The 19,828-nt window shown below is 39.3% G+C and overlaps 1 long non-coding RNA gene across 1 annotated transcript in view; it reads left to right on the forward strand.

The window, feature by feature from the left end:
* LOC125283315 (uncharacterized) overlaps positions 1-19,828 on the forward strand; it is a 335,578-nt gene that overhangs the window by 5,952 nt on the left and 309,798 nt on the right. The window lies entirely within an intron of this gene.

The following is a 19,828-nucleotide window of genomic DNA, read 5'->3' on the forward strand; positions in this document are numbered from 1 at the left end:
TTTTCAGTGGCCTCTTTTGTGGCTAAGAGCTAATCATGGTGTTTCCATAGGTCAAAATGGAATGCACGGTGGCCTGTATACACAGATGGCTTCTGAGCTTTCCTCTTGGGGAGGCAATATTCCGGAAAAGTCTCTCTGTTCTGATTGATAGTCACCTTAGCTCTGGGTCTTACGCCGTGATTGATTTTCCATTGTGCGGAGTATTGTTTTGGGCTATGGATGGAATTTAAAAATCACAGTTTTCATAGCTAGTCACCGAATGCCTATTTAGTGCTTTAATTCCAGTCCTTTCAACTGTTCTGCAAAGTATGCCCATTTTATAGGCGGGGATGAGGAAGCTCAGAGAATTGAACGACTTACTCAAAGTCAAACAGTTTGCTAATAAATGAATAATTAAATGTGATGTAATTGCTCAGAGTTTGCAAGGAACTATCATTGGGAAACTAATTTATATGGGAGAGACTATAAGGGGAAGTGAGGGAAGCTTTCCTTAAAGGTGTTCTTTTTCAGCTGAGAATTAAAATATGCAGAAGAGTTAAGATAAGTGTAGGGAGAGAACATTCCATGGAAGGAGTAGATTGTGTAAGAGCATTGAGGCAAGATGGGATTTGGGGCGTTTGAGGACATGATGCTTACTGTACTCTGAGAAAGTACACAGAGACGAATAACGGGGGTTTTTTGTAGACAAGGAAATTGTACCCCAAATGCAATGGGCAATTTGATTTTTTTTTTTTTTTTTTTTTTTAAGCAGGAGTGATCTGATTGTATTTGTTGACAAAGAGTGTTTTGGCTGTGAGCCAGTGAAAGCAAGAATGAATGCGTAGCGATCCATTGCAGTTAAACAGGAGAGAGGGCTGCTGGCTTGGAATTTGCAGTGGCAGCAAACAAGGATGCATGCCCTAGGTGTGTTTTGGAAACGGAAGCAGGACTTTATGTTGAATTGGTTATGGCAGGTGAGAGAGAGAAAGATGTCAAGGATCATTTTCATGTGACGGACTCAACCGATTGGGTGGATATAGGTGCTTATTATTGACTAGGAGAAGTCTGCAGGATGACCAGGTGTGTGAGTATGAGACCAGGTGGAGGAAGTAAGATTCCCCAGCCTGCAGTTTTATGAACCCATTTTGGGTACTAGGCTGCTTTTCTTTCCTGTGCCCACAAATACACTCCTGGGTCAGGAAGGCAGTGTCACCTGATGTTTAATTACCTAAAAATATACATCACTCTGCTGTGAGCAGAGGCCTGGGTTCTGAACTCTGACTTTGGATAAAGACTTACCTCACTCTGAGCCATTTCTTTTTTGTCCAGAATGAGGAGGCTTGCCCAAAAGATATCTACAGTCCTATTGCTCTCTAAAAGCCCATGCTTACTGATTATGGTCACTCCAGGCACAGTTTTTCAAAACTATGTCCAAAGGATACATTTATATTGACTTAGCACAGTTGGAGGCCTGTCCAGAGACACAGGTGCAGTAGGACCTGGGGCAGTGGTAATGGCCAGAAGATATACAGAGGCATTCAAGTGACCCCAGAGCTCAGTGCAGAGGTAAGTCAAATGCCCTCATGTCACCATGTAGGGCCATTTGTCAACAATTCTTTGCTATTCATGGCGTCCAGGGATTTTCAGCGGCTCTCTTTCCTACCTAAAGGGTCCACAGCATTGCTCGCTCCAGGTTCCTCCTTCCCTGCTCTTCTCAGGGGTGGGAGCAGAATTCCACAGCTCAGTGAATGTGCTTGGAAGACGAGCTGCCCAAGTTTGAATCGTGGTTATGGCCCTTCCTGGCTGTGGGCAAATCTTTTACCTCTGTGAGCATCAGTTTCCACATCTATAAAGTTGTAAGGATGTCTGTACCTACTTCAGAGAAATATTGTAAGTTAGAAAGGTGACAACTCACAGTGCCTAAAAAATAGTAAATATTCAGTGAATGTGTTTCTCCCTCTGCTCCCCTCTCCTTTGCCTCCTGTGCCTTATTATCTTACATTTTTCAGAACTGAGCTAAGGGATCAAACATTTCTGAAAATATCCCCTGACCTTTCCCCGCCACAGAGAATCTTGTGTATAATTCCATCTTGCCATAGCGTATTATCCCGTTTGCTTGTCTCACCCCCATCTCTCCGTGAGAGTTATCTAGAGACCAATAATTATTGACACTTCATCACTGTATCTCAAGCATACAAGCATATGGTAGGTGTTCAATAAATGTGTGCTAACCTTTACTGCCAACGAAGATGTTTGTAGAAGGATGGCTGGGAAGAGGGATGAAAGAGAGGAGGAAAAAAAAAAATCCGACATGTCATGCCAGCTCCTCAAAAGAGATTTTGGTATAGAATATGAAAGAAAAACCGTAAAAGCAGAATCCATTAACTGGCCCAAATTGCATTAATAGTTCTCTGCGTTCTGACATATACTCATCATTTAGTCTTTAGTACAAGCAAGTCTTGATTGACTAAGAAATGTTTATCAAAAGGAGCAAAATTTACCATGTGTGTTTACAGCGTGAAGTGCTCTCCTCCTATCGCTTTGCTTGCATCAACGGAAGGGGGAAAATGCACCCAGACAGTCTGATTTCTTTAAGTCAGATGAGTCACGGAAGCAAACATGGAAAGATGTGCTACGAAATAATCAATCATCAGATAAAACTGTTTTGGATGTGGCAGATGTATAAAATGAAGTATGGCTATCTTTTTTTTCAGCTCAAAGTTTGTGTATTTACAAAAGATTCTGGTAGAAGACATAGAGAGATTTAGCCAAATCATCATTTAAATGGGGGCATGGTTTCAAAGCAGGAAAGCAGCTGAAAATAGTAGTCCTCCCTCTATCCTTTTCCTCCTAACACTGCCCCTCACCCTCATGCCAACACCCAGTAATTGCTTTTCCATGATAAACATCTTTTACTTTCCTTTTGTTAACAATGTGGCTTCTAGAATACTTACGTGTTTTATTTGGCCAATATCTGTTTTAAATATCGTGTTATAAATGGAAAATATCCATAGCAGTAAAAGCAGTAGCATCCTAATCAGTTAGTAGAACGGAGATGCCTTCCCCATATTATTGCTCAATCTTATTACACCTATTTTGGGAAACTACAATTCTAGGTGATAAGCTGTATGTCTAAGTTTATACAGCTTAGACATCATAGAGCTTCTGTGTCTTCACATAGCTTTCTCATTCTAGTACATGTGGGTATTTCTCATATGTAAACTGACAAAGCATGCAGTCTGAAAGGATGAATACTTCCTAGAAACTGGACATTTAACATCTTATAATGCATCTATATCCTGAAGCCAAATGCATGAAAACCTGTCAAACTCTGCCTGTCTCCAAATGCCCATAGCATCATTGTCTTTGTATATTCCCTTCCCCCTGCTTAGAACAAGCTTTCCCTTGTGTGCTTCAGCTAATTCCAATATATTCTTTGAAAATTTTCTGCTCAGGTGTCCTGTCCTCCAGAAATATTTTCTTGATTCTCCTTGCCCCTCCCTCTCTCCTGCCGACAGTATTAATTTAATATCTTTCCTTTATGTTCTGTGCACCATGTGCCTAATTCTGATATAATATTTGACTGGTCGTTTATTAAAAAAAAAATCCTCCTGAGGCTCTTATTCATTAAGGGTAGCAGTCATTTTTTATACATAATTTTGGGATACATATCCCCAGATATATATGTATCCTTAGAGCCAATCACATTGCATGTGAGGATAAAATAAGAATAATATCTAGCATTCATTTAGGGCTTACATAGGTCAGGCACTGTTCTAAGTAGTTTATATGTAGACTCATCTAATTCTCATAACATGAATATGATATTGAAACTATTGAAAAGGATCTTTTCTACTAGAGGTGGGAAGGGAGGGAGGGACAGAGAGAGGGAGAGAAAGAGAGAGAGGGAGGGAGAGGAATGTGTACAATAATACCTATACAGCTTACCTATGCAAACATTCACACATCATAGATCTGGATATTTTACTTAATCATACCCTTGATAAGTTTCAACACAAAGAGACTGCCAACCACAATGATAAACACCCAGCACAGATAACAGGTGCTTCTCTGTTCTCTGTATTCTGCCACAGACTGTGTTAGAGTTTTCAGTCCTGGATGTCACAATGACAATCAGGACATTGAAGGGCCTGGAATGTGAGCCCGATCAAGAAATGATTTGAGAATGTATAGTTTAGAGAAGAGATGCTCTGGGGGTACATGATCACTTTGTTCAAATATCTGAACGGCTGTCATAAGAGTGATTAGATTTATTTTGCTTGGCCCCAGGGGGTACAAAACTGAGACTAATGGATGGAGGCTTTGGAGAGGGAGAGCAAATGCTGCTCAGCCTCTGGAAGGATTTCTGGCCAGAAAAGGTCTCTGCCGCAAGATGTTGTGCTTGTCGGAATAGAGAGCTTTGGTTCATTTCAGGCAGAGGAGCCCAGACTGTACGTCCATCTGACAGATATTCTCACATTTCACAGGGACCTTGTGCTGTGGGTAGGGGAGAATACTACAGCACCACCATCTCTTTTCAGTACAGATTTTCATAGAAATTGTAACAGGTCCAGTTAGAGTACCATATGCCTTGAACAAAAGTTTATTTCTATTAATGTTAAAACTACTACAACCATTGCAATTACTATTAATAGTCTATAATAATAGGTGCCCTTTGGAGAGTAGCTACTGTGTGACAGGTGCATAGTCCTCATGCTAGACACTTTGCATTTTGCATACACCATGTCACTTAACTTGCACAGCAATCCTGAACGGGTGATGTTATCAACTTCATTTTGCAGTTGCAGGGCACTGAGGCTTTAGGAGATGAAGCGATGTTTACAGGGTTAACCAGATAATAACACTCCAACCATTGCGGGTCTGATCACAAACTCAGTTGTCTCTCTGTTTTAGGTCAGGGAGAAGAAAAGTGAGGGAAGTACAGAAGAAGAGAGGAAATCAAAGGAGGAGAATACTATATAGTAATGCTAGGTTTAAGTCAGATTTATTTTGGGAAAAGAGGAGACTCTGCTCCTGAAATGTTCTAATTTCTTGCGTGTCTAGCTGCACACTGCTGGTTGCATAGATTGCAATGATCAGTAACAGATTCATTTGTTTGATTCTTTTCCTAATGAATCCGTTGGATTCTGTGGTCACTTTCATGGGAAGAGAACAGATCAATTTATGTTTGTGGCTCATACACATCTTCTCAAAAAGGTAAATCAAGAGGGACTTAGGTAGGGTAAGAAGAAGAATTTGAATGGTATTGGAAGGTCAAAGATACAATTTTGAGATATTAACTGTATATCAAGAATTAAAAAATTAAGTATGTATCCAAGACAAATGGTTCTAAGCAATTTTGATAGTTTCTTACCCCAAGGTGCTTAAAGAACCCACGGTGGATGAGCTAATTCAGACAAGCAGCCAGCCTCATTGAAATCAATGTATAGAAAGCATATAAAAAGAGGTTGGGCCTTTTTTCTCGCATGTGTCGTGCTTCTGCTCACCATCTTTCAAGAGCTACCCCTACTATGCAGTCTGTATTCACTTCTCTGATTCCTGGGGTTTACTTTCAAGCTCCAAGAGAAGCTATCCTCTGCATCACAAATTAGATTCAGAATCATGTTCTATGTATCTACTATACTCTCCCATGCAAGTGGGAGGAGATGTACAGGGCAGGTTGCAGTCTCACTGGGGAAATGCCAGCTGTAGATCTTCAGATGACTTCACAGGGTAAACTAACTTTGACTTTGACCTTTAGCTTTGCAAGTCCAAGAATTCAGTCTTGTCTGAGTCCCAGGGATGATGATTGATCAGAACATTTATTGTACTTTCCTAACACTTGAGTTATCTCAATGTTAAGTGGAGGAGATCTGGACAAAACAAAAGCTCCAATCCCAACTACTCGTAAAGCAATGAAGACAATTTCATTCACCAGAATTTCTCCTAAGAGGAGTCCCATATGCGTTCCAAACAAATAAATAATATGTGGAATGAATAGGGAGCAGAAAGAAAATGTTCAGGTGGAGAAAAATTGTTCCCAGATTACTTTCTCAAGGACAGTATAGCTCCAGATTTGTTTTGTTTTGTTTTGATTAAGCATCTTGAATTGTTGAGAGGTGAAAAATTGGGAGTCAGAGTTAGGTAGATATAAATTGTACCTGGCTACTACATCTCACGTGCAGGTGGTACCACTGGTTTCAAAGCTAGGAAGTGACTATGGAGAAGAGGAATGTGTAATGGAGATTTTTTTTTTTTTTTCTGTATAGATGCAATGTAAGTCCTCTTATTTTCCTGCCAAACACCTTCAGTAAGGTTTATCATGTTTGATAATGCTTTTATGAAGCTGGATTATTTGGGGGGTGGTATTTAAAGGGACTGAGTTACGAGTCTGAGTACTTTCCTTGTACCTTATAAACGAAAGGAGGAGAGGATATTTGGGTTATACACAATTATGGGGTAATGATACCTAGCTTTTGGGGCTGTTAAGAAGATTAAACAAAAACAATATGTAAACTCCATGACAATAACACATACTCAACACGTTTTTACTATCTTCTTATGGGAAAGCCAACTTATATCAACTGCTCACAAGAAACTAAACCTGTGAATGAAGTTGGTAACAATGAGAAAACTAAGAAGTGTGTGCATATGTGCATGTGTGTTGGGAATTGCCTGAAAAGACTTGTTCTAATGACTGATTTGGGGAGCCTCACCGATGAAGGAGAGCACAGGGATGATCCAACTTGTCCGTGACCTCAGACTCATAGCCTGTTTGCCTTTCCTATAATAGGACTAGCCCTGTCAAAGGGGAAGGAGGCATGTTTGGCCTCTCTTTCCCACCTCCCCCCATATGGAACTTGCTGGGACACATTGTAAATCTGTCTCATCTCCTGCTCCTCTTGCTTTTGATAGCCATACTTCAGATATGTTCATATAAGCAGTCTTGCTATGGTCAGATCATTCTGTTGTCCAGGAGTCATTTGTCTCTTTGTGATGATCGTATTTATCATTTGTTTTAAGGTTTTTCATCTCAGCTTGTTGTTCTCGTTGCTATTGTTCTGAGTTCCAGAGACAGGAGACTGGCAATTTATCAAAACTCCAACTGTAGGCAACATTCCTTACACGAAGTATACGTTTTTTGGGCAAGGCATCTTGCTTTTCCCATTGTCATCATCCGTAGAATTTCTAGCACAGAACAAAGCACAGAATAGAAACTTAATAAATACTCAGATATTTCCTGGGGTCCTCTTAATGGAAGAGTTTATATTATATTTTACACATTTCTTACAACAAAAACTTGTGCCTTCAAGTCTATCATTGTTAAGTGTATTTTCTTAGGTTCCAGTAAATTAAAATTTGTAGCAACTTAATCTCTCTCTCTCCAAACACATTTGCAATGCTTGATATTCTTTATCCTGTGGTTTTCTGTATGTCATCTATCATTATACTGTGTTGCATTTCTTAAAGAGGAAGCCTACGCAAAGTGTATTTTTTTTTACAAAAAGCCTTTATTATTATGGCCTATAGCAATTAAAGCTTGAAATTAGAATTAAGGATTGTACATTTTGATGCAGGCGACCATATAGATGTATTAACATTGTGGCAAGGTTTTTCTTTGCAGGCACAAAGTTGTCATTAGGAAATATAATACTCATTTTTTGCTTGATTAATTATAGCAAAGGCATAACAAAATATATATTGTGTGTTGGAGCATGCACTATTTGCAAAATTGTAAATCATGGATAAGCTGAGGTTGGAATCCAAAACATTCTGTAAGAAACTCACACAGTAAGTATGAAATTTGTTTCATGAAATAGTTTTGGTAAAGAGAATTTATGCCCTTAAAACACGAAGAAATATACCTTGATAACGCAATTCACAATCTAACATAGTCTGAGTTCTCCTCCCGGTTTACCAAATCTACCATGGCTTTAGGTATGTGTAATTTTGGAAGACATTCTGATAATGATAATAGTAAATAATATAAAACACACTTTCTAATAGTAGCCAGACATCCCAAAGATGCCACATATCATGTTAGGTGTTCTCTGTGGCTATCTGATATAATTCTCACAATGCCTCAGCCAAGTAGGTACTGTTTTTATTGTTACTGCTTATATTTATTACTGTAAAACTTACATTCAATGATGTACACATCTTAGGTGTATTATTTCATAAGTTTTGGCAAATGTACACATTTGTGTAACCAGTACTTCAATCAAGAAGGTAACTGTGCTTCCCAGAGTCCAAAGTCTCTCAAGGTTTGTCTCCCTCTCTGATTTCTTCCCATTGAGTGTTCCCTCCCTTACCCTGTGGTCCTCTGCGCTATTCCTTATGTTCCGCACGTGAGTGAAACCACTGTGCTTGACTTATTTCACTTAGCATAATCCCCTCGAGTTCTATCCGTGTCGATGCAAATGGTGGGTATTCATCCTTTCTGATGGCTGAGTAATATTCCACTGTATATATGGACCACATCTTCTTTATCCATTCATCTATTGAAGGGCATATCAGCTCCTTCCACAGTCTGGCTATTGTGGACATTACTGCTATGAATCAAACTGAAGGTTACAGAAGGAAGGGGGGTGGGGGAATGGGGTAACCTAGGGTGATGGGTATTGAGGAGGGCATGTGTGGTGATGAGCACTGGGTGTCATATGCAACTAATGAATCATTGAACACTACATCAAAAACTAATGATGTGTTCTATGCTGGCTAATTGAACATAATAATAAAAAATAATTATAAAAAACCCACACACTCAAAAAATATAAATGTGATAGAAAATGTAAGAAAAAAAAAGAAGAAGATAACTATGACATTTGAAGCTCTAATTTCCAGATTGGAAAAAAAAAAAAGTAGGTTTAGAAGAGTTATGCCACATCAGTAGTAAATAGCAAAGCTGGTTATCAAACCCATGCTCCTTGCCGTACTATGCTGGGATACCCAAGACTTAGCTTCAGCATCTGTGGATTCCCTTTTGTTTCTTTTTATATTGGTAATGGTTTGCTTTTGGAGAGAAAACAAAGAAAGCTGAGTGATGTTGTGTCTAACAGTGTTTCTGACACTGTTTTTTAAAACTGATAATCATTAGAATATCCTAGCTTTGCAAGGACAGAGATTCAAGCTCCACCTTTAGAAGTTCGATTTAGTAGACTGAGGTGTGGACCTATAATCTGTATTTGTGTGTGTGTGTGTGTGTGTGTGTGTGTGTGTGTGTGGTGAGAATATTTAATATCTACTCTCAGCAACTTTCAAGAATGTAATACAGTATTATTAGCTATAATCATTGTAATCATTAGATCCCCAGAATTTATTTATTTTATAACTTGGAAGTTTATTTATCCTTTGACCACCGCCCCCCCCCCCCCCCGCGCCATTTTCCCCCACCTCCCAGCCTCTGGTCATCACTATTCTACTCTCCATTTTTATGAATTTGGCTTTTTTAGATTTCATGAGAATGTGGAGAACACTTGTGCCCTGGTGGTGGGAGTGTAATTTGTCCAGCCACTTTGGAAAACAGTATGGAGTTTTCCTCAAAAAATTAAAAATAGAACTATTTAGGATTCAGCAATTCCGCTTCTGGAAATTTATTCAAAGGAAATGAAAACAGGATCTCGAAGAGATAGCAGAACCACCATGTTTATTGCAGCATTAGTCACAATAGTCAAGATACGGAAACAGCTAACTATCCATCCGTGGATGAATGGATAAAGAAGGTGTGGTATATACATACAATGGGATATTATACAGAAAACCTCCTCTTTGCAGTAACAATCCAAGATACTCTATCTTTGACTCTGTCATTGAAATGTTTATGTCCTTACAGGAGGCAAGACAAGCTGAAGGTCATGCTCTCGCTCTTCAATCTTGGCCACATTCGTTGGTCAGAACTAATCACATGACCCTCTTGGAAGGGAATGGAGAAACATGGGGGAGAACATAGGTTTTCAGAGTAGAGTCAATGTCTTTGCCACAGACAAGTTTTGAGAATCATTCACCTTTAAGTTTCTTTCTTTCTCTAGAAGTCTGTGGATTTGATGCAGTGGAAGTAGATTTAATCTTCTATTATCCTAGGAAGTGATACCTTTACCACGATAACTCTCCCTTGGCATGGAGTGCTTTTCCTTGCCTTCTCTCTGACTACTGGTCTCATGAAAAGTGAGAAGCTATTATATTGATGCTGACAGTCCTGCCACGACTTCCCTTGGCTGTGCTTTCATTCTTTCAAGATAGCATTATTTGCATTGGTCCTAGCCAGAATGATTGTATTCCCACCTGAACTTACTGCCACCTAGATGTCAGCTTAACATCTGCTGATACTTTGAAGGCAAAGGTTTTAAGGTTCTAGCCTCTAGTGGTTATGGACTAACTTGAGTCAGCCTGGCTTCTGATCCAGCCTGGCTTCTGATCCAAGCTCTGTCATTTACTAAGTATGTGAGTTTGGTAAATGACTTAACCTCACTGAACCTAACTTCCTCTTGAGTCAAATGGGGGTAATTATAGTTTCTACCTCATGAGACTGTCATATATGTTAAAAATGATAATCCACGTAAGTGCTCAGTATAGGGTCTGGCATATGGAGAGCAACCAATAAACTTTGTCTATTCTATATAATGGGATGTCTTTAAGACCACTGATCTGCCAGTATCTAATACAAGGAAACTCCTCTGTGTTGTCTCACCCAGAGAAATGGATTTCACCATTGCAATGCTCAAAGAGAAGCCTTTTTCCATGCCTTCAAATTAATCACTTCCGGTTCTTTTCCTACCTTGTTGGAAAGCCAGCTTTGACCCTGTCTTTCAATTCTAAATAATGATCTTATGAAAGTTAAAATGAAATTAGCAAAATGGTGCTTTTCTGTCAATGAAAGTATGTCAGCTATAAAAGGGTTGTGAACAATAACTCACATTTCTCCTATTTATTCTACATGAAGCTGCATGTTATCTAACAGGAGGATGTTAAATCATGCAACGTAAACTTTATTTTCCCAAAATGGCAAGTGAGCTATTTTCAACGTCCTGTTGTGACACTATTCTTTAGATGGTGTCAGCAGGCCTTTTATCAATTTCCCTTTTCATAAGCTATGTGCATCTTCTCCAAGAGAGCTTATTGAGATCCCTTCCCCAAGATTGTGTAGCCATTTCCCTGGCTGTCCGAGTTGGCTTGCCCTTGAAAATGGTGCTTTCTTGCTCAAATATGAAAATACTGCAGGCTCCACCTACCTCAGAGATTCATAATATGTATGTCACATCAGGACACATTGGCACATCCAGCATATGTATTCCTAGACATTCTCAAGTAATATCTGTTTAGCTCTGTTCAACTGATCATTTACAAAACTAATTTGGCCATGAAAAATTTATTTTTACCAAAAGGGGTGTTTCAAAAAATGATATATTTGACAGGACCATGAGCCAGATTGATGATAACTTACGCTATGGAGCCTGGCCTGTTTCTCAGATTTAGAAAGATAATAATAAAGGAGCGATTGCTTGGCCTGATCTGGTTTTATAAAACCAATGGGGAACATTAGTACGTAAGTCTCATCTGCTTGGCCCGGCTGGGATTAGGGTGGGGAAAGTGAGGCGCTTGTCTCTAGTGTCACACTATCTAAAGGAGATACCAAAAAGCTCAGTAATCAAGGCAAATAATGTTTTGATGCATAATTAAAAAATAATAACACAAATTTCCTTTATTAAAATAATGACGAATTTTAAGTAAAGGCAGAATCAGTGTTACTAATTTTTTCTTTTGCTTTTGATTCTAATATGGCTGTGTACAGTTTGCGGGTGTACCACTCTTTTTTTTTTTTTTTTAAGATTTTATTTATTCATTTGACAGAGAGAGAGACAGCCAGCGAGAGAGGGAACACAAGCAGGGGGAGTGGGAGAGGAAGAAGCAGGCTCATAGCAGAGGAGCCTGATGTGGGGCTCAATCCCAGAACGCCGGGATCACGCCCTGAGCTGAAGGCAGATGCTTAATGACTGAGCCACCCAGGTGCCCCTGGATGTACCATTCTTGCTCCTTTCTTTACTCAAAATTGTTATACTTTGCCTATCATGGATTTTTTGCATGAGTTTTGATATTTTAAAAGAGTACATTGAAATACCGCGAGCCTTGATTGCTGAGATTTTTTGGAGTCCTTTAAACTGTATCCCCAAGACTCGTAGCCCAGCTACTTTTACTTCAAGCTCTGCTGTTTTATTCCTGCCCAAATGCGACTGGGGTAGAAAAGAAAACTTATTTTATCTTGTGCTGAGGTTCTGCACAAAGTGCAGAGTAAGAAAAGATGGCATATCCATGCACATAGTGGCCTTATTTACAATAGTCAAAAGATGGAAGCAACCCAAATGTCCATCAGCTGATGAATAGGTAAGCCAGATGTGGTGTGTATACACACACACACACACACACACACACAGGAATATTGTTCAGCCTTAAAAAGGAAGGAACGTCTGATACATGCTTTAATATGGATAGAACTTGAGGACATCATACTGAGTGAAGTCAGTCCCAGAAAGACAAATACTGTGTGATTTCTCTTCCACACCACGTCAAGAGTAGCTAAAGGCATAGAGACAGAAAGTAAGAGTGGCAATTGCCAGGGAATGGAGAGAGGAAATGGAGAGTTGTTATTTAATGGGTACAGAGTTTCGATTTTGCAAGATGAAAAGGTTCTGGAGATCGGTTGCACAACGTTAATGTAAATATACTTAACACTACTGATCTGTACACTTAGAAATTATTAAGACAGTAAATTTTATGTTACATACATTTCATCACCATTGAACTTGAACAAAAGAAGAAGAAGAAAGGACAAGGATCAGGGATAGAGAAGCACATGATCAAAAGCAGAACTTCAAAATGGAGACGGAGCGCTGTAATGCCAGGAATGGGAGGAGAGAAAATGAAGTGGGGTGAGTGGCCTGGGTGACTTCCAGCGACAACGCTTCTCAGTGGGAACAGGGTGCATCAGAAATTGGGCTGAAACATGTTCGTTCAACATTAAGTGTCTTTCCTGTCTCTTTTTCTTCTTTGACTACTTTCTAGGGAAAAAGAGGTATTTAAATATAAGATAGATTTTGATTAGAGATCCTGTCTGTTAATGTACACCTTCACAGTGCTGATGGACTGGCCGAGACGTGCGGCACATTTTGGATGCTTTTATAGAAAAGCTAAGACTTATTTTTCTAATAACTCTTTTATCTGTAGCATCTAGTTTTTCCATTAGGAAAACTAAAATAGCTCATGGAATTGCTTTTTGTCTTTCTACAATAACAGACACTGCAGTGAGCTAGTCACTATGGGCTATATGTAGAATAAGATGTGGATACAATGAGAAAAATCTCTCTTCGCTCCACACCCCTTTGGCAGAAGGACATTTTTTGACATCTTCTTCATGTTTCCAGGTCAGAGAACATCTTCCCTTGTGTGAATGGAAAAGAGATAATTTATAACAGCATATGCTGAATAATGGACTGTGATCTCTTTGAGGGCAAATAGCATCTATAAATAATTTTAATAACTCACAAAGAGCTTTGTTCTTACTTAGGTTCTCAGTAAGTATGGCTTTTTTGTTTGTTTACTTTTTCCCTCACCTCAGCATACTAGATGCTTCTTTTTTTCTTTTTTCTTTTTCTTTCTTTTATTTTTATTTTTTTTGGTGGGGTGGGTAGTCAAGGTAGACTGTGGTAATAAATGTACCCCAACCCCAGTGACTCAAAAAATGGATGTTTATTGCGCTCTCACATACTGCATGTTCCTCGAAGGTCAGGTGTAGGTCCGTCCTCTGTCATTGTCCCTCTGGGCCCCATGCTCATGGTGGGGTCTTATCATTGTCATGACCTAGCGTACAGCAAGGCATGATGGATCAAGTTGCTTTTGCTCAGAAACGACAGATCACTTTGTCCACATTTCATTGGCAAAAGCAATTCATGTGGCCCCTCGAGTTTGGCAGTGTAGTTTTGTATAGTCTTCTTTTAGAGAGGGCCCCCAAAATGACAACAAGAAACTGGCATAGTTGGCAAACAGAAATACGCTGTAGGTGGTTGAAGAATGAGAAGGAGAGCTGATATCTCTACAGTTCACCAGGAACTTTATATGCCTTCTCATTTAGCTGTCATTCTGTCTTGGCCACAACCTCTGAGATACGTATCATTCTCTTTTGTTATAGCTGAGGAAGCTGAGTTCAGGCTGACTCAGTAACCTACCTGAAGTCAGAGTTAACGTGTATTCAAGCTAGTGTTTGCATCTGTGTCCAACTATCTCAAAGGCTGTGCTCCCCCCAAGACAGCATAGTGACTCCCACATTCACATGTGGACAAAGTAAAGCCCAAAACCCTATTGTGCAAGTCATCTTTTTAAATAACGTGACCCAGTATGAACACTCATATTAACTGATTCGGCGGATAGAAGGCAGGGCATGGAAAGACTGATATAAATGGTTAAATTCTTTTAGAAGCAGAATGGTACTAAAAATAGCAAAGTTACTCCACATTATGCTTTTTCTAGGGGGAAAAACTTGTGAGTCTCACTGACCATCAAAATATGGGTGATCCAACCCCTTTAAGAAATATGTATATTTTAAAACATTATTTCTGTAGCATCAGAAATAAGACTAAAACGTGTATTTCTAGAAATGGCTAGGAATGGAGAAACCCATCAGTTCACTAATAATATAAGAAAAGCGTTTACCAAAGCAATGCATTTGCATCAGCATAAAGTTAAAGGCTGGCCAAGGAAACCCAGTGTTAGAGTACAAGTAAGTTTAACCCTTCTGGGAGGCAATAGTACCCGTCTTTGAAATCTCACTCAGAGAACTCAACCCCACCCCCATTCTATTTTTACTCGATCCCAAGGATGTTATTTTAAATAGTAAAAAATTACTTGGTACGAATGCTTTTCATCTTATTAACAAGAAGCATGAATAAAAGGTGGAAAGAACCTGAATGTCCAGTAATGGGCAGGTGGATAGATAAAATCTGACTCATGTGTTTGAAGAAAGGTTACCCTACTGTTAAAAGATTCGTGTACAAAAAGTTCAAAATCATGTGTAAAGATGATTTGGCTTTCATGTTAAGTGAAACAATTAGAATATAAAATGAAGTATATTATAGTATCTCCACTCCATAAGACAAATGAATAGAAAAACAAAGAGGAATGCATGGGTGGCTCAGTTGGTTAAGCGTCTGTCTTCGGCTCAGGTCATGATCCCAGGGTCCTGGGATCGAGTCTCGCATTGGAGGTCCTTGCTCCGCAGGGAGCCTGCTTCTTCCTCTGCCTGCTGTTCCCCGGTTTATGTGCGCTCCCCCACCCCCGTCAAATAAATAAATAAGTAAAATCTTAAAAAAAAGAAAAACACATACATGAATATGTAGGAAAATATAAGACAGAAATGCATGCAAATGCTAAATCTGCTCACATATGATGCAACTATTTGTGTATGTAATCTATATGACCATAAATTATAAGTACCTTCATTCATTTATTCTCTCAGTAGATATTTGTGGAAAGACTATGACGTTGTTGATATACTTCTAGGCACAGCAGTGAACAAAATCAACCAAATTGCTACCTTGTCCTCCTTATAATGAAGAACAGGGCATGTGAAAAATAAACACATAGTATGTTAGTTGATGAAACCCCTTTGGGAAAACTATATAAGATAAGGGAATACAGTGCTCTTGATGAGTTTAGTTCATATACATTGATCATGGGAGTTCTCTTGAAAAGACGATATTTTGTAGAGGTCTGAACAAAGTGGGGAAGCTATCCAGGTGGGTAAATGGCGCCAAGTATTTGTGCAGAAAGAACACCAGACACAAAGACCCTAGGAGTACTTGGAGTCTTCAGGGAAAAAAGGAAGCAAATGTGGTCTGAATGAGGTGAGAAAGAGGAGAGTATGAAGAGAGGCAGCCAGTGGGGGGTAGTTGGTGGCAGGGGGATTCATGTAAGCCTTGTAGACAGTTGTCAGGACTCTGGTTCTTTTGAAAGAGATAAAAAGCTATTGGAGGATTCTGAGGTAAGGTGTGGCATGATCTATTGTAAAAAGGGTCATTCTGGCTGCTGTGAGGGAAGTAGTTTGAAAGCAGGGTAGCCCAAACAAAATGAGATAAGAAATCAGTAGCTTGGACTTGGAGATGGCAGAAGGAAAAATGAGGAATGTTCAGATTTAAAATACTCCGGAGACAAATCTGACAGGGTTTGCTTATGAATTGGAAATGGAATGTGAAGGGAGAAGAAGACTCAGTTATGACATTCAGGTTCATGCACTGAGAAACTGTTAAGATAGAGTTGCCATGTACTGAGAGAAGATTGTAGAAGAAGCCTGTTTTGGCATGGGATGGCAAGAAATCAGGAATTTGGTTGGGGATGGATTAATTTTGAGATATTTAGTCAAATAAGCAGATAAACACGTGAGTTCAGCATCGGCTGAATGAGCTAACCTAAGGATTAAGTATAGTTAGCTAAGAAAAAGGTTCCAGGACTCAGTCGTGGGGCACTTCAGTACTACTTAGAGCTGGAGAGGGGGAGGGGGAACAGGGAAAGGAAACTGGCAGGTGGTGACCAGTGAGGCAGGGAGAGAACTGGGTGGGTGTTGTCTCAGAAGCTAAATTAAGTATTTAAAGATGAAGGGAGTTTATGTCAATGGCTGTTGATGTGACATGTGCAACGGGAACTAAAAAATGGCCCTTGTATTTGGGGAGGAAATAATTGACAGTGTTCCAGCAGAGAGGTCAGATTAAAAGCCGTGTTCATAGCAGAATGTCCACAATAGCCAAACTACGGAAAGAGCCCAGATGTCCATGTCAGATGAATGGATAAAGAAGATGTGGTATATACATACAATGGAATATTACTCGGCCATTAAAAAATGAAATCTTGGGGCACCTGGGTGGCACAGCGGTTAAGCGCCTGCCTTCGGCTCAGGGCGTGATCCCGGCGTTGTGGGATCGAGCCCCACATCAGGCTCCTCCGCTATGAGCCTGCTTCTTCCTCTCCCACTCCCCCTGCTTGTGTTCCCTCTCTCGCTGGCTGTCTCTATCTCTGTCAAATAAATAAATAAAATCTTTAAAAAAAAAATGAAATCTTGCCATTTGCGATGACATGGATGGAACTAGAGGGTATTATGCTAAGTGAAATAAGTCAATCAGAGAAAGGCAATTATTGTATGATTTCACTCATGTGGAATTTAAGAAACAAAACAGAGGCGCATGGACTAAGGGAAGGAAAAAATAAAACAAGACGAAATCAGAGAGGGTGACAAACCAAAAGAGACTCTTAACTATAGGAAATAAGCTGAGGGTTACTGGAGGGGAGGGGAATACAGGATGGGGTAACTGGGTGATGGACGTTAATGAGCGCACATGATGTGATGAGCAGTGGGTGTTATACACGAGTGATGAATCACTGAACTCTACCTCTGAAACTAGTAATACACTATATCTTAATTAATTGAATGCAAATAAAATAAAACAAAAAATAAATTACAGTGACCTGAAGCAATCAGTCAATGAAAATGAAAAAAAAAAAAAAAAAGCCTAATTGGAATTGGCACAAGGAGAAATGGGAAGGGGAGAAGTCAACACAGTGAATGTTCATCTTGTTCTAGGAGGTCTCCTGTAAGGGGAAACAGAGCTATTGGACAACAGTTTAAGGAGACTTTGGGATAAAGGGAAAGCTTTTGGTGAAATGGGAAATACTGCAGTCTTTTTGTAGAATGATGAGAATGATAGAATGAAACTTGAAAATCCAAGAAAGGAAGAAGATAACAGCAAAAGAGATGTCCTTGGTTAGGGGAGAGAGGGCCCAGGGCACACTGGAGAAGTTGGTGTGTGAAGCAAGTTGAGTTCACTCATCATAACAAGAGTAAACACACACCTCCCTGGATTTAGAGGCAGGGACTTGGGTGTCATTGGTGATGAATGCAGGTGGAAATTTCTCTTCTGATACAGCTTCTATTTTCTTAGTGAATCAAGAGAAATTATGTTATTTTCCCAAGTCACATAGCAATAATTCATAGAGACCTCTGAATTCCAGATTCCAAACTGGGCTCTTTCCATAACACTGTAGTGGTGGCTAATCTTCAGGTAAAAAAGCAAGACAAAGCTAAAACTTATCTGTATTATAGACATCCTCATTTGTGTTAATTTTCTGAAGAGAGGTTATCACTCAATCACCGAAGTTCATATAGGAACTATTTTTATTGGCTAGAGGCATCCACTAAACCTTTCCACTTGTATGATAGTAATCCCTTAGATGATTTTCCTAAAGTTTCTGAAGCTCAAGATTAAAGGTAATAACCTAATGTCTATAGCAAGTTTATGAGGTCAGTATTGGTAATACCACTTTAAAATGAGCAGATTAAGGCTCAACCAGACTAAGAAACTTTATTACCATTGTACACTCACTCCCAGCATGGTTAATCAGGCTAAGTATTTGGTGGATGAGATTTAGTAGATGTCTTGTGAATTTTATTACTCAATCACCTTTCAGTTGCAACAAACAAAAAACCCATCTGAAAGTGGCTTACTGACACTACTGTTGCTTCAAGCTCAAGGTAGTTTAGTTCAATGACTTAGAATCATCCCAGTGGGCTAGGTTTCCACCAGCTTCACATTTTGCTACCTTTAACTTGTAGCTTGTCCAAATAAGACAGCTTGGGCACATGAAGCTGGCAGTCTCGGGAGGCTGAACTAAGGGAACATTCCTGTCTTAAATCTCTTTAGGATCAAGGAAAACTTTTCTAGAAGTGCTCCCAGATCCTGACTATAGATTCATCTAGATCTTATACCTACACATACCTACACATTTGAATTGGCAAGATAAATGAGACCATCATGATATGACCTTAGACCAAGAAAGATTCAGATCATGAAATTGAGGCAGGCTCAGTCTCCCTGAAGACATGGCCATTTAGAGGGTAATAAAGACAGGATCAAGGTGAGCAAGGAAGAAGGGGGATGGGAATGTCTGTAGTAGGCAGCCCATCATTTTATGTCCAAATGGAAGGATTGGGATTTAAACCCAGATCTGACTGATTCCAAAGTCCAAGTTCTATCCTTAAGAAAATCATTTCTTATCATTTTTCTTCTCCTTTTCCTTCCCTCATCTTTTTACTTCTCTATCTTCCTCACATATACTTTTGCTCTGAATGTTGTAATAGCCTATGCCAATTAGTTAAACTTAATTCCTCAAAAAACACTTTAAATTATCCCATAAGTATCCAGATTCTTAAAAACCATAGTCCCAAGCACAGTACAGTTCATCTGTGATTGGTCTAGGGTCATCTCTGTCATAGGACTTTATTGATCTTGATTGAGAATTAATTATTTTATTAAGTCATTAAAGAATAGATTTTTTATACTAACATGAATTTACTTATGAAACTTAAAAATCAGATTTGCAGAGGTCAAGGACTCCATTACTAGCCCTCTCATTTATCTGATGATGGTTCTACATCAATGAGACAAGGAATGACCTATTGGTCAAGGTCAAATCTTTTTTTTTTATTAGTATTATAAAGTAAAATCTATGGAATGAGAACTGTATCAGGTGCTGTATACATAAACCAAAGGTTTTAAAATGGCCTTCAGGTTCCATCTGATGGACCCCTCCCTCATCTTGAAGTGCTGACCTCACCTGTTACCACCTGCTCTTGTTGGGGTTTCTTTTACATAGTTCATACTCATAGTGCCTCATGGCCTTTGCAATAACTGGTCTTTTGTCTGCAGTTAGTAACACCTTATTGTTATGAAACCATCCTTAACAACCATTTATAAGATATGTCCTCTGCCTTCTAATCACTAGTACTCTCTATCCCATGTCATGGGTTATTTTTCTC

This window comes from Ursus arctos, unplaced genomic scaffold (assembly GCF_023065955.2).
Source record: "Ursus arctos isolate Adak ecotype North America unplaced genomic scaffold, UrsArc2.0 scaffold_19, whole genome shotgun sequence".
NCBI classification, from domain to species: domain Eukaryota; kingdom Metazoa; phylum Chordata; class Mammalia; order Carnivora; family Ursidae; genus Ursus; species Ursus arctos.